The sequence below is a fragment of the Lepidochelys kempii genome, chromosome 3, assembly GCF_965140285.1.
Source record: "Lepidochelys kempii isolate rLepKem1 chromosome 3, rLepKem1.hap1, whole genome shotgun sequence".
In the NCBI taxonomy this organism is placed as follows: Eukaryota; Metazoa; Chordata; order Testudines; family Cheloniidae; genus Lepidochelys; species Lepidochelys kempii.
The window spans coordinates 136,722,699-136,739,618 of record NC_136382.1 but is presented as its reverse complement, the minus strand read 5'-3'; the positions used below and the strand labels follow the sequence as shown (position 1 = coordinate 136,739,618).

At 39.6% G+C, this 16,920-nt stretch overlaps 1 protein-coding gene across 1 annotated transcript in view; it reads right to left on the bottom strand.

Moving 5' to 3' along the window:
• Positions 1-16,920, bottom strand: part of RYR2 (ryanodine receptor 2) — a 719,385-nt gene that overhangs the window by 545,595 nt on the left and 156,870 nt on the right. The window lies entirely within an intron of this gene.

The window sequence follows — 16,920 nt, the reverse complement described above, 5'->3', positions numbered from 1 at the left end:
ATTGATTTTTGTTTCAAGGATAGACACAACAATGATTGGGGCCCCTAATCCTACTATTACTGTAGTCAAAGGAAATGTTGCCCTTGACTTTCACAGATCCTAATTTAGACCCCAATCCTGCAAAGGAATCTGTTCCCAAAGTCTTTCAGATGGCTCCCTTTCCAGTTTTGGGGCCTTAGATGTCGCAGTAAAACATTGCTACAATGTGTTTATATTCTAACACCACATTTCTTTTTAAGAAATGCATCACAACAAAAATAATGTACTAATGTAATGTAATAAACACTAAACACTTTGCTGACTCTGACTTATGAAACAAATGAAACAATGGAAAAACAAACAGTTTTTCCAGAATAAATGTCATTCAGGTGACTATGAAAAGGTTGCACTTAACATCAGGTGCACAAAATATTACCTAACAAAAATGTAGGTTGATCAATGCAACCAGAAGCAGGTAGGAACCTGTAAGTATGAAACTCATTTTTATGGTCATCAGTGCAGTTCTTAATTAAACACACACACAAGCTGCTACATTTCTTCTATGTCCTATATGTAGACCAAGCATTTTCACGATAAATGATTGAGCTTCAAGTTGCTGGAGATAATGGGGTATGGTAAAGTTAAGTAGTGTTAATTCCCAGGAAATGCTATGCATCTCAACCACTTCTGTGAAATATTTTATTGACCCAAGAATCTCTTTACTTACATTCAATGGCTCTTTGTAGCTAGACATGTGCTGCTTACAAGATAATTTTAATTAACTATATAATATACCTGAATGTAACCATGTAATAACACCTGGGGAAGAGTCACTTAAATGTCTATTGAACTCACAAAGAGAGCAGAACTGGGGTGGGAAAAATGAAAATTCTTATCTACTCTGCTCACCATTTTTTACTCCTATGCAAAGGAAGGTTGTATATACTATGTGAACCAAGGGACTTTTCATCCTTAGCATCAGTCTGTGGATTCCAGGACCTGTTACTAATGCATTTTACATGACTGCTTGGCACTGAAAATTCAAGAATTTGCTGAAATATATTACTGCCCAAAAATAAATAAAGCCTCAGTACAGCAGTACATTAACTTCACACATAAAAGAGCTGGGCGATCAAGTATCTAGAAACTAGTACCTCTCCTCTGGGTGAACTCTTCTTATACCCTGTATCTATCCACATGGGCCTCTTGTACACCAACTTTCAGTACTTCAGAGCTGCTTTGTTCATTGAGAGGCAAAAAAAATCATTTCTAATAAAGCCTTAGTTTTAGAATATTAAAATAAAAACTTGAATGTTAATTTTTGTTGTTACCAGTCTGGAAACTTAAGTCCTCTCTTTCTCCAAAGAACACATTCATAGAACCTTTTCCTGTCCCCTTCCCCTAACCAATCCAAACCCCACTAGAACAGCAACCACCGTTACCAGTTGCCATTGGTTCACCCCACTGCCTGCAATGACCCTGCCAATAGGGTGTGCAAAGCAGAGTGGCAGCGTAGCCTTGTGGCTACACCAGAGACAGGGAAGTGAGGAAGTGCAAGTTCTCTTCCCAGCTCTGTCATTGATTCGTGATCTTTCTTTGTGCAAATAATTTAATCTCTCTGAATCTCTGTACCACTCTGTATAACGGAGCTAGCAATGACAATCCACCTTTGCATAGCGCTTGGAGATAGAGTATGAAAAAAGTATTGCATTTGCACGCCATCTATCATTATTATTTGCTTAAAGCAGCAATAACTAAAAGGGTTCTTTGGCTTCAGAAATGCAGTTCCCTGACACGCAGCACCACATTTCCAGACTACTGCTACTTCCACCTGGCCATGCCCCCATTACTGGTATACAGCCCAGAATACATGTTGGTGTGGAGGAGATGCTGATAGTTACAAGGTAGGAGAAAGCATACAGTGTAGCTGACACACCCCACCACACACTCCCTTAACCCATTTTATACAGATTTTCTCTGATTTTGCTATCTTGTGCAGTGGAACATACGGCCCGTTGCCCTTAAATTTGTAGCTCAAAAACAAAGTATGCTATCTTAAAAATAAGATAAAAATAAAATAAATAAATAAAAGTTTGAATAGCTCCTTCCAAATGTACTTCCTATGACTTAATAGGTTACCATGAGATTTTCACTGACTAGAATGTGAATCAGACATGTTTTGCAATGTACACATATGTATAAATTTGAAATACATGCTGTATAATCATGGAGTGGTTGAGCCTCTCATTTTAGTTAGCAGCTTGGGCTTGATGGAACTCACATATCCATATTGTCCAAAACATTTGATGTCTTTGTCAGAGTAAATCAGAGTCAGATTTAGTTAATTATAATGCTCATTTGAGTTAATTTTCATTCTTGTGCATGCCACTAGAAAAGCATCTAAACAGTAATACCCTGAATTCAATCTTCTGCTTTTGTTGGCTGTATGTTTAGAGGAGTCTGACATATTTGCACCATCACTGCACTGCAGAATTGGACTCAGAAAAAAAATCCCATTCTTTTTCTATAGACTTTAGAACTTTAAGTAGACCATTTTCTGAGTATCAGTGCATTTTTCACACCTATTTATAGATCAGGGTATGTTCTCCCATTAACATATTTCTATAACCATAGGTGTTAAAATATAGAATTTCCTTAATTGTAGTTGTTATAAAGTCACTACAAAAAGACCTTGTGACATTCAGAACAGCCTCAGGGCAAAAGGATTGGGCACCACCCTGATATCTAGCAATAAGTTTCAGCTTGCATGACCAGCCCAGTGTACCCCAACTCACTATTGTTATAACCTGTATCTAAAAGGTGTCATGTCATTGAAAAGCTCATAACTCACTGATTATTAATACAATTGTGTAATGTAGGTGCAAGCAATTAATGCAAAGTGACAGACGCCAGCACCTTGTACTTTTGTGGAAACTCCTGACAGATGGAAAGTCAGCCGTGGCTGGAAAGAGAAACTATCTTGAACAAAGCCTACATGTTGGTAAATTAAGTTTTAGACTTTTAGATGCAGGTTTTCACTTTTGTTTGCTTGTAACCCTTTCTAAGTTTATTCCTTTTACTTAGTATCACTTAACTTATGTCCTGTTGTTAATAGGTTTGTTTTATTTTACTATAAACAGACCCAGTTTTGTGTTTGAAACTGTTTACCCCAGTTGAGTTAAAAAGTGTGATGTGAATGTCTCTTTACAGGAGCAACAAATATTTCTCCGAAGTGGACACTTCAGGGCACACAGTTATGGAGAAATTTGGGACCGGGAGTGTGTTGGATTCATCTTATTGGCAATGGCATTGGAACAATTTGTGTAGTGGGGGTGCTAAGAGCCATTGAAGAAAACTAAACCCTGTATATGATGGAAACCACTTCAAGTCAAGCAGTGCGGCAGCACCCCCAGAACCCTTAGTTCCAGCACCCCTGCTTATTGGTTGTAACCAAGGCTGGTGGGAGCCAGAATGGGGCTGTGGGGATGTAGACAGGCTGCTGGGGCCAGAGCTGCTGAACCAGGGCTGTCTAAGCACATAGACACTCAGGGTGTGTCTACACAGCAAAGAAAAACTTACAGCTGGCCCATGCCGGTCAGTCAGCTCAGGCTCACAGGACTTGGACTGCGTGGCTTTTCATTGATGTGTAGGTTCTAAACTCAGACTGGAGTCCAGGCTCTAGGACCCTGCAGGGTGGGAAGGTCCCTGAACTCAGGCTCCAGCCCTAGTCCAGAAGGCTGCACAGTAATGAAACAGCCCCATCCCCACAAGCCAGTCAGCTGGCACAGGCAAGCCATGTGGTTTTTCTTTGCTGGATAAACATAGCCTCAGGGTATGACCTGCAAGCTTCTTGCTGATTGTGTGCATCCCAGGCTGGGAGCTACAGTAGCAAGGCATTGTAAGGCACCCAGGGTTGCCGGGCAAGTGGAGACACCTCCACACTGGATTGTGCCCCCCAAACCCTGACTGGACAATGAGACCTATTTCTAATTTCCTCTCAGCCCTCATGTAAAGAGGACTGAAGTATGCCTTATCCTAACTATTTAATGGGCACTTAATGTACTTTTCAAATATTCTTAAATCTTTAATTAGGAAGTTTCCCAAACTGGTTCCATTCCTTCTTTAACCTTCTGAGCACTTTTACACCCCATCCATTATGTTGGAGAGGTTTTCTGACATCACAATTTTAGCTGTCAGTCACCTGTCAGGTTCAAATTGATAAAAGCACTTTATGTCTCAGATGGGTATAATTGCATCCTTCTAAAAGTTAGGTAATCACATATTATTAGATATTCCTACTCCTAATCACTTCTCTCCTACCCTCCTGATTTTCTGCTTAAAGTCCTTTGGTACAGTCAACAGTAGTTGACAAAAACACCTTAAAAACATTTAAAGAATTCAATAATTCTAAATACCTCGTACACCCTCTAAGTTGTCCACAGTCATTTGAATGCCCCATGTCCTCTCTCCTCCTGGAGAGAATCTGTCCTAAAGTTCACAATACCCCCAGTGATGTTGGGAAGTATTGTTATCTCCATTTTACGCAAGGGAAATGATTTACACAGATTGAATCACCTACCCCAGGTCACACAGAATCTGTGGGATAATAGGAATTGTATCCAAATCTCTAGTATCCTTCATCACAGTCTTAACCACAAATCATTTTTCCTCCCAAGCTCACAAAGAATTTGTATCCTTGCTAAAGGTAATGCAGTACCCACCCACAAGTTCTCATTTTAGAGTCATGAGAAGGTTGCAGGCTAATCTACTTATCCACACTAGACCTCGAATGTCAGCCAGTACCTAAATAAATCATTAAATTATAATGTCTCTGCCAACGGAAAGATATCCTGCTTTGCATTACGGCAAACAACAACACAGTCCCAAAGAGGATGGAGAGGATGCTACAGCTGATTATCCAACAGTGTGACATTCCAATAACTTCTTGCATTGTTCTGGACTATAACTGGATTGCTCATTTTTGAGCGTGTTCCTTAAAATAACCTTCTTCAAGCTGTATTCTTCAAGCTGCATTTTTGAAAAATGGATAGATACTGTGTATCCCACAAAGTCACTCGTTTAAATATCCAACTCTGAAAAAGCCAGGACTACTATTGAGCCAATAGCAACAAGTAATCTAAATAATAAGATTTCAGTAGTGTCACTCTGTGTGTCACCCTGAAGTCTAACATGTCTGAGTCACTGAGAAGCAAGGGAAGCAGCTACAAGCATGGTTGAGAGCTCTCTATTCAGAATGTCACGGTGTTGAATCATCACTGAGTTTTGTGGTCTGTTGCCATCCAATTTTTAATTTCTCAGCCATTTTGACTAGGAATTACACCCATGCAATGTACAGCTTCAGTAAGACATAGCTATGTCATGCCAAGAGTCCTAGACCATTGTGATATCAACGGTGACTCTCACAATCACCACTCATACTCTACAGCTAATTTGCATGCAACACTTTCATTGACTGTAGAGGAAGACTGGAGAGACGGTGTCTATCTTTGCCCAACTGCCACAGTTCTTCAAAAACCAACCCCACACAACAATCAGCACAGACATCTACAAACACAGAGAGACCCTCTCCATAGCACACCCTCCTCACTCACCACCTGCATAAATCTCTCAGCACAACTCCAGACAACATAACCAACCAGCCCCAGCACACACAAATCAACACAGCCCACCTTCCTTCCCCACTTGCACAAAACACACAAAAACCCCAGACACAAAACACAACCAGCACACACAGTAATCCCTCACTGCAGCATACACCCTGCATTAACCACCTACATAACTCACCACGTCTCCCAGAACTACCCCATACCACAACTCAACACAAATCTCCCAGCATACCACACACATTTACTAAAAAAAAAAAAAAAAAAACCAGAGCAATAAAGCCATGGGTCATCACGAGTAGGATCTTAATATGCAATATAGCTGTTCATTATAAGCTACTTGATTACTTAATAAATTGTTTCTACTTGGTGGAACTATACCAGCAACTAAATGATTCAGCAGAGGAAAAGAACCCAGTATCCATACAATACTATTTAAAAAGAGTCCTAAAAAGAAAAAGTTTGCCAGTTCACAGCACAAGACATGGCAAACTACATGCCCAAAGAGACACACCAGAGGGCCAGGTTAAGAGAAGAAACTGTTTTCTGTGGGTAGCAAATATCCACAGACAACTAGCATAGGCCTATAATAGATCTTTATTTCTTCTGCAGCGCTCAGATAATCTCTGTTCTCCAACCTAGTCTCTCCTGATTACTTGAATGAGTGGCACACATTTCATGTAAAGGGTGGCTGATGGCACATTTTAAAGCGTTGGCATGCTATCTTTTATCATCAGATCATTTCTATTATTGATCATTTTTAAGTCACAGCTGAGCATGAATGATTTCTTTGAAATAATCATACTATTTTGGTTTTGCCCCTTTAAGGCCATGAAAAGTAACACTATGTGAGTAGTCAGACTTGCCCAGTCCTTGAGCTGTCCAGAGCGGAACTCTGGTAATTATTTTCAAACCCCTGGAGTTTTTATAGCATGTTGGGGGCACGGGGTGGCTCCAGGAAATACTCTAAGAATTTAAGCCCTGGACTTGACTAATCCTTAACCTCCTCAGTATATTACAACTATTTAAAGGATTACAGCTGGCTGACTGAATTCCCACAGATCATTGTTCAAATAGGCTTAGTCTACACACATACCCAACTTTATTTCTGCCCCTCTATTACCTTTCATAAATGCTCTATCAGCAGTGGGGGAGGGACCAGGACATTTGCATTCCGTGTATTTCTGACACACCGTTTGGTAATAGTTTTTGAACAATCCTGTCTCATTTTTAATTCTGCATTGAACTTTAAGCATTATACTTTTCAAAATGTTTATCAACCATGCCCTTTGCCTTTCTCATCATTCATGGACTGACATTCATTTCATAGTGGCTAGACTCTACAGAGCTTACCAAATACAGTGCCGATCATTTAGCATTGAAACAGTGTCAGTGATCCATCCAGATGTGTCTCAGATTTTAAAATAATATGCACTTGAATAGCACATTTCACCCATGGATCTCAAAGCATTTTCCATACATTAATTAAGCTTCACATCAACCTCCTGAGAAGGAAGGAATGTGGAGGAAGTGTTCACTACACAAGTAAAATGCAGTCTGCTCTTAAGTGAAATGCAGCTGTTTTTCCAAACCCCAAGTTGTGCAGCTGGGTTGACTTAATTTTTTTAGTTTAGGCCTGGCCTATGATTAATAAATTTCCTTGCTAAGCCAATGTTTCTTGTCCCAACTATTTTCTTTGGAATTTACTAGCTCTCTCTATTATTGCACCCTTCCTTTCTCTCTGTCAGTCTGTCTTTCTCCTTCCTGCATGCTATTTGCCCACCCACCTCAATTCTACTACTCATCTGTACAATCTTCTTTCCATCATTTTTGTCCTTCTCTGTGCTACGGCCTAATGGAGAGAGTTGATTAAAACATCACACAGTCTGTTTGCAAGTCTGCTTTAAAATAAGAATATCTTTAGTAGAATCTGAGTCTCACAAGCATCTAACCACTGAAAAACTTCAAACCCAGGACACTTGATTGGGCTCAAAGCAATAGTTATTGCCACACTTCCTCTTTTGCAGATTATTTTCAGTCTGAACCCTTTTAACTGAAAGAGAACAACTAACTATTGAATTGGTAGGGTGAGGAAGAGAGAGAAAAAAATGCATGTCATATACACTGCATATGACATTTCCTGAAAATCCTTTAAATTACATGCTTGTCAGATTAAAGTAGCTACATTTCAAATGTGAAAACCCAACATCATTAATACATATTTTCAGAGTGCCTAATGACTATTCCATTTGTTCATCAGAATAGTTCAGTTAAGATAAAAATGAAGGGTATCCAATTGTTTCTTCCTATACAAAGTTACCCTGGAAAAGATAGATAAGGGAAATAATGTTATACTGTAAAAAGAAAAGGAGTACTTGTGGCACCTTAGAGACTAACCAATTTATTTGAGCATGAGCTTTCGTGAGCTACAGCTCACTTCATCGGATGCATACCGTGGAAACTGCAGCAGACTTTATATATACACAGAGAATATGAAACAATACCTCCTCCCACCCTACTGTCCTGCTGGTAATAGCTTATCTAAAGTGATCATCAGGTTGGGCCATTTCCAGCACAAATCCAGGTTCTCACCCTCCACCCCCCCACACACAAATTCACTCTCCTGCTGGTGATAGCCCATCCAAAGTGACAACTCTTTACACAATGTGCATGATAATCAAGTTGGGCCATTTCCTGCACAAATCCAGGTTCTCTCACCCCCTCACCCCCCTTTTGGTTTTTGGGAGGGGGGTGAGGGGGTGAGAGAACCTGGATTTGTGCAGGAAATGGCCCAACTTGATTATCATGCACATTGTGTAAAGAGTTGTCACTTTGGATGGGCTATCACCAGCAGGAGAGTGAATTTGTGTGGGGGGGTGGAGGGTGAGAAAACCTGGATTTGTGCTGGAAATGGCCCAACCTGATGATCACTTTAGATAAGCTATTACCAGCAGGACAGTAGGGTGGGAGGAGGTATTGTTTCATATTCTCTGTGTATATATAAAGTCTGCTGCAGTTTCCACGGTATGCATCCCATGAAGTGAGCTGTAGCTCACGAAAGCTCATGCTCAAATAAATTGGTTAGTCTCTAAGGTGCCACAAGTACTCCTTTTCTTTTTGCAAATACAGACTAACACGGCTGTTACTCTGAAACAATGTTATACTGTATAAATTACAATCCCTCTGAGGATTTACTCTGCTTCTACAAAATGTAATATAAACTTTTCTTCCATATGTCCAACCCCTTCTGATTATTAGCTCCAAGTTTGTTGCTTTAACTATGCAAGAGAAACAAAATACTGTAGCTTCTACTACTACTAAGGTTTTTGCATGAAAAGTTGATGATAGACAATCTAGAAATTTGTTGCAAGTAAACAGTTATTTACAGGAAATATATATAGCAGTACATTGAATAAAATATCTGAAAAACTTGACTACTACTTTTCCAGATGCTTCAATATTTTACAGGATTTAACAGCCGCAAGGAGGATATAGTAAATAAACATGCAATATTACTTTAAAGATTTAAGAAGTGGTTTGATGTAATTATGACATGCTGATGTGGTATTCATGTTATCCAATACAAACCACATCAAAATGAAAAATCTGATGCAACTTTAACTATGGTCTTGCTCATGTTCCATCATGGTACTACTTTATTCTGAAAATACCATATAAAATACTTGGAGACTATTAAATCTGCAAAATTAAGCACCTAATGCCTGAAAATGTCAAAAGTTATGGCTGCACATGCTGATTTAGTTCTGCCCCTTCATATTTATGCATACAGGGCTTGATCCAGTTAGTACTGTAGTCAATGGAATCTTTCCATTGATTTCAATAGGCAGAGAATCACGCCCACAGTGCAACTTTTAATCACATACCATTATTTCTGCAGAACTGTGTATCATTCTGCAGCTAGACAGTGTGCAATGAATGACGAAGGAGTTCACACATTTGTTTTAAATTAAGGTATTACAACAGAAATCAAGACAACTGCACACTTGTTTTCTGCCTAACAAAATTTTAGAATAATTTATGCTTTACAAATATTGAGTTAGCCTAACACCACCCAGGGGAGGTAGGTATTATTCCATGAAAAGATTAAGTGACTTGCAAAGAAGGCAAAGGAAGTCTGTGGCAGAAGCAAGAGAAGAACCCAGATTTTCTGACTACTAGGCTTGTGCTTTAGCCACAAGCCCACCCTCCTCCCCTTTAGCAACACAAGACTGCGTATAATTAATACTAATAGTAAAATTCCATTTACACAGTAAATATTAGTGCCTGCACTATCCTGAGGGAAAACAATCCTAGAGATGTTGGAAATGTTAGAGCTAGAAAAAGAAGCTGTCACTGGCCTACTCAGGATATATACAGTGTTGATTCTTTAATAATTTGTCTTGTCCTGTACAAAGAGTCATTTTCATAGGCATTAGATAGTCTTCCTCAGAAATCATCCCGCAGGACAGGAAATCACCTGGAGTACAAATGAAATTGTGAAGACTACTGTTGGGGACACTGGGGCATGGCCACTAGGTAACTCGAGGGGATGGAAGACCACGAGTGTTGATGAAGCCCCCTCGCACTAGGCCCAGGTGTCCTTGGCCCCCCCTCCTGCCTGGAGGCACTGCAGCAGCTCTGCGTACTAGGCCCAAGTGTCCTTGGCCCCCCCGCCTGGAGGCACACACAGCAGTTCTGCTGAGAATCTGCAACAATATGTTGCAGAGTCAGACTGCCTGAAACTAAGCAAGGCCACACAGGGCAGATATGGAAGAACAATGCTGAATAAAGCAGCTTTATGTATAGTTTAACAAATGATACAGAGAACCAGGGAACTAGCTGGGAACTGGATTGGCTGGCTATATGGATACTTGGGGCAGCTTGCTATTGGATAAGTATGCTGGGAAAAGGGATGTATAAAAGCCTGTGTAACTTCCTGCTCTGTGTACAGGATTTGAGATTCAAATCTCCCTGTACCTATTTGAAGCTTCAAATAAACTTTTCTGCTTCTCCACCCCGTTGTGATTATTGGGTGTAGCACACCGGGTAACGAACCACTCAAGCTGTTGTTCAGCCTCTCGGCACTGGGTGCCGGCAACACTACCGTAGTAGATGGTGGTTTTGTTGCAGTAATCGATACAGCCTCTAGCAGCAGCATAAACCAGTTGGTTCCACTCCCTTTCCCAAATTGCTTTCTCTAATTTAGTCATCTTCTTACTTTATAAGTTTACAACTGTATCATGCTGATCCACAATACCAGATTTATTTGGCAGTAGAGAAATTGTATCTCAGGACATTTAGATTCGTAGTTACTGCATGGTATAAAACCTTTTTGTGCCAGAGCAAGGACACACTGGGCCTACCAAACAACAAGCCCTGAGTATAAGGTAGAAAACCTTTGTGCACCTCTTGAACAGAGCAACATTACATGGGCAGAGCAGAGAGTTTATCTAAGCATGGTATATTGACATAGCACAAAGTGCGAGTTCTAACTCATGTCAGCAGACAGATTCTAGAGCTGCCAGAGCAAAAAGAAGATAACCTTAGTAGGCTTCAGCACAGCACAGAACTGAGTAAAACTGAGCAAGTGGTTCAGCACATTTGGGTAACAAGAAGATTACTCTCTGTGATCAGCAGAGTGCTTTCTTCTGAATCACACTGAGTTCAGTGTCAGACCCTGCCAGACCAGATGCAAAACCTGCAGACTTCTCTCCACTGCTACAAATGATCAATGCTCCCCACAGACACACTTTCCAGATCCATGGGTCTGACATGCTCACCACAACAGGTGGTATACCTTATCAAATGCGCTCAATACGCCAACAACTATGTGGATGAAACCAATCACTATGCTCTTGAATGAACTCATACAAGGAAATGATTTTAAAAAAAAAAAACCCTAACACACCACATCAGTTGTGGGAGAACACTTTTCACAACTCAATCACTGTATCCGACCTATCAATACTCATCCTCAAAGAAAACCTGCACAGTGCTTTCAAAAAGATAAGCCTGGGAGCTTAAGTTCATAACTTTGCTAGACTCTAAAAATCATGGCTTGCATAGGCACACTGGATTTATGGCTTATTACAACAATCTATAACCCACTAATGCTGCCACCACAGCTGCGTCCCCCTGCCCTTTCTTTTCCCCAGAGGAATGTTAATGGGCCAGTTCACCTGAATTGTCCCTTGAAATATGGTTTAACTATTTACGCTAAACAATCTGTTCCACCTTGTATTTAGCTGTGACAATTAGAGTATGTTTCCCAGATCTGAAGAAAAGCTCTGTGTAAGCTCAAAAGCTTGTCTCTCTCACCAACAGAAGCTGGTCCAGTAAAAGATATTACCTAACCCACCTTGTATCACTGAGTTAAAACTGACAGCATTGCTCTTCAATCACCACTATAACCTTCAACTGTGGATTCTTACAAATCTACAATTCTCTAGTGACACTAATGGTGCATGGCAAACTGAAAACAGATTTCTGCATATGACTATAGTCATGTTACACAGTTTCCTCCAGAGACTATCATATTGAGTCAATATGAATCAATCTCAGATTTGGTTTCAGGATACAATGAGCTTGTGTGTGCAAGTTCTTGATGGATTCCTAATATAAATATTCTTGGAAATGATAAATGAGTCATCCCAAATGAAAATGTTATTACTTTTCCACTATCTTTGTGGCCCTCAAGCTTGAAAACGTCAAGTTCAGTTGTCAGTTTCTAATGACAATTATTATATCTGTCTACAATCATTGTTAACAATGGCAACCCTATTATCTAACTTTGTTGACAGATGTGGTGGAAGATATTTTCTATAAAACATATTTATCAATTTATACATGAAACCAGCTGCAGGATTGATTTCAGCTACTGAACAGCCCTTCTCAAAACACACTGGGTCAAATTCATCACTAGTGTAACTCTGCTCAAGACTTCAGTGGAGAACTCGGTTGTTTACACGAGGAATTAATTTGACACACTAGCCTAAGGGCTTATCTACCTGGTAAGATAATGTGCTGCACAGGTGTGTAATGCACAACATGTTAGTGTGCACCAAAAATCAATTAGCCCATGTAGACCCTGCTGGGGCCCTTTAACACAGTGCTGGGTGAAACAGTACTATTTTAAAGCACGCTAGTGTGCACCAGCAGGGGTACATGGACCAATACACAACATGTTAATGCCATTTAGAAATCATATCCCCGTAGAACATATTTTCCCAATGTGTTGACAAGCAACAAGTCTTGCTCCCCCTCCACTGAAGTACTATCAGACTGAAACCAGAGGATCAGGTATTAGCAATGGTTGCAATTCTACTTCTATAATAAAGCTTGTTAGAAAGTTTCTGTGTAGATATTCAGCTGTATGTTAGGAAATAAATAATGTTACTACGGAGACCGGTCCTTTAGATTAAAAACTGGGATTATTTTGAATGCAAACAACTAGAACAGTTTTTAAATCCCTTAAATAAACCTTTCCCTCTGAGACACTCATTCACTGTAGTGCATGCTCTCATTTCTTAGAGTGAAATTAAAGATAAGAGCTCTGTCTACACTTCAGAACCTATGCCAGCGTAGCCATCTCATGGAGACTCATTTAAACCGACTGAAGGCATTTTTCTGCCAGTGTGGGAACACTACCATGCAGAACAACATTAGCTAGGTCAACAGAAGCACTCTGTTGGCATAGCTGCAGCTACACTGGGGTTTTGTTGGCATAGCTATGTCGGACAGCGATGTGGGGTTTTATGCCAATATAAAAAAAATGTAACTGTAAACCAAGTCTCATTCTAGTGTCCATCTGTTTTCAGCACTGTACTGCACTGTCAATATATTTATCCTTCTTTCAATCTGAAACTGCCTTATTTAATGAAATGAACTGCTCCAGTTCATCCATTTCTCATCAGAGGCCTTCTCCTTGCTATGAGAAAGCCACTGTACCTTTGATGACTATTTCCTTCTTATGCTCAAATAAACTGGTTAGTCTCTAAGGTGCCACAAGTACTCCTTTTCTTTTTGCGAATACAGACTAACACGGCTGTTACTCTGAAACATTTCCTTCTTGTACTCTAGTTCCTTTGGAAAGTTTCTTTGGCTGGTTTCCTCAATTTCCTGTTACTATCTTTGACATGCAGTCCATTCCCTCCTCCAGAAATTAACAAAAAGATTACATATGAAAAGGTCATGACAGCCATACATGAATAATTCTCCTAGGCATGTCAACGATTCAATTTCCAGCCAGGTTGAAAGGCCACAAAAAGGCCATCAATTTTTAACAGCTTTCCCTCACTACCTTCCTGGTCTGGATTTGAAATGGTAACCTGAAAAGTCTGCCCTATTACAAACCCTTGAGCAATCTCAACTCTGACAACACAGTTCTTAAGCATTTCCACCATGAGAACAATTGAAAGAGATAAACCATTAAAACGAACAGTTTCCAGGCCAAACCCACCTCCAATCAGATGATTTCACACAAACACACACACACACACCCCACTAATCAATGGAACAAAGATTATGATGTCTTAAAATCCTGGTTTGAAAACTTCATAACCAAAAACACAAGCCCAAGAATCCAGCTATCAGGAAAATAACCACACACTATACAGCAGAGGTCTACTGGTTAAGTCACTGGACCAAGCCAGGAGGTTCTGTTTCCAGCTCTCCCACTGACCAGCCATGTAACATTGGGCAAATCACCTCCCTGTACTTATGTTTCTCCTCCCTTTTCTGCTGAGACCGTACACTCTCGTGAGACAGGGGCTGTCTCTTACTATGTGTTTGCTGGTGCCTCGCACAGTGGGGCTCTGATCTCAGTTGGGGCTCCTAGGATATCCTAACCGCAGCAATAACACAGCACAGTACAAAAAGAAAGGAGTAAACAGTGTGAAACATTTCCTTGTGCTGCATGAAGCACTTTACCTGGAATTATAACCACAGTTTGAGTGGCCATAAAGGCTGACAAACATTTATATCTCTGCCAACTTGTACCTGTTGGGATTCAGATATGTGACTCACAATAAGCTGGATATTACAGCAAGAAATTAAGCTTGTTGGCTAAATTGTAGATTTAAGATAGTTAGAACTAATATCTCATGGAACATTTAGAGAAACACATTTAATACCTCTTCTCCCCATCTTTCCACATCGATGTGGAGACAGGCCAACCTGTGGATCAATGTGGACATGCAGCCCGTCCATCTTAAATACCATATTGTTGATATTAAATCTGCTATTTGAGATTTACTGATAAAAGCACTGTACACGCGCACACACACATTATTTCCGTGAAGCATTTTAGGGCTTCTGGTTTTGTGGGTTTATTAACTTAATTTGGAGGGGTATTTTTAGCAATTTTTAAATTCTATGTAGATATCCAAAAATTAGGGGTATTCAGGGCTTTCTTTGTATATTGTAATGAGTAGTGTAACAACATACATTACTCCTTACAGTATATACTCCATTACCATACTGTAGTGAGTAATGTCTTTGTAATGCTCCCTAGTGCACTTAAACGTAGTATTGTTTCAAACAGCACCATGTTAAAGCACACTGGGGAATCTTTAGCACGTACCAGCAAGGTCTACATGGACCAATTACTGCACAACATTTTAGTGCCCTTTAGAAATCACACCTCTATAGTCTGCAGTACTGCTCTGTGCAGACAAGCCCTTGGATACATGGAACCATTTCTGGTGTTTATTGGATAAAACACCAATTTAAAAAAAAACAAAACAGGATGTTTTATTGGTATTTATCAATTAGAAATGAAAATCAGAAGCCCTAAGCATTGGCAACTCTATTAATGCATGAGAATCTCAAAGTGAAATTTGTCAGACTATAAAGGAACTAAAAATACTAGTCTATTTCCAGAGGCCAAGCGAAGAGAAATTAAAACAGCATAGATAGTATATTTAAAATTTTCAGGTTTAATAATCAGATGTGTTACTTGTAACAAAGGTAAGGCAACTTGTTTAAACAAATAATGTTAATCTTATTGCGTTCCTTTGAGTGATTCCTGCTACAAGAAAAAAAAATATAGGTTATAGATTGTAGCAAGGTTCTGTGTGCCCTGCAGCTGTTGAATTTACGAGGGAATCCACTTTATTCCACCCTTTCCCACAGCCATGTGCTCCAGAATCTAAGCTTTCAGTTTAAAACCAAAATGTTGCTAGTCATAGTGGTTGTGAAGATGATTTCAGTATGAGCCAAGTAAAAAAAAAAAAGTTGTCTGTATAGCCTAAAAACCAGTACCCATGAGAGGTGTGAACTGCATTTGTAAGTATTTTACCATTGTGGCAGATGTATCCAGTTAATGGGCTATAATCCCTAAATACCACACCAATGCCCCCAACTGCGCTGTACCCAGCTACCAGAATGTCCAGCTTACTCCCTGGCAACTTCTATGATGCAGTTGTGCGCTGTCAAAAAAAAAAATCTGTATCACAAAATAAAGTACAAACATTTAATATAAAAAACACAGGGATTACTATTTTGACTGCTTTATTCATTTTCACATATGGTGTTTTAAAATTTTCTTATTTAATTAAGCTGCGACAGAATGTTCATTCTGTCAAAGTTCAGGATCTCTGCTGAATTTAGGTCCAGCTTGTCAGGGAGTGCACGAGGCCATGGTTTTCTATGTGTCAGGGAATCTGTGTTTCAAAAAGTGCTGCAACTGGGTTACTGCCATGTTGACACTTAAGAATGCCAAAAAAAACCATCGTCAACTAGAAATGAAATACAACTGTATAATGTCTGAATATTTTCTGTTCAAGTTTTATTTTTCAATCTATGAAAGAATGTTAGTTAATAAAAAAAACAATTCAAGATTAAAATATTCAAGCCACTAACATTATATGCTGGTCTGCTCAGATCTACATAAGAAAACAAAGCAGGCAGCAGTAGAAGACTAGATTATTATATACTGTGTATGTCCAGTTATTAACAGAACATTTAATAAGCAGATCCCAGTGCATTCTGTGTTAAAGCAATCTTGTAAAATAATAAAAATGTATGAGTTACTAAAAGATTTTTTACCCCTCCCTGCAGGATACTTTTAATTTTTAATCATTTCTCTGTAGTCCTTCATAGAATTACTGCAGAGCTGAATGCTTCACAGAAAACTGAGAGACTCCACTAGCATGCTGCATATTGCGGCAAATGCTAACCAAGAAAAATTAAGGGGCCTTCAGCTACATAGTAAAACAGTTTCTTAATATGAGGTGCTCACACCCACAATAACCCTTTGCAACTTCTAGTCAGGTGCAGTATGCAGGCAGGAAAGCAGAAGCTGAGAAAAGAAAAAAAA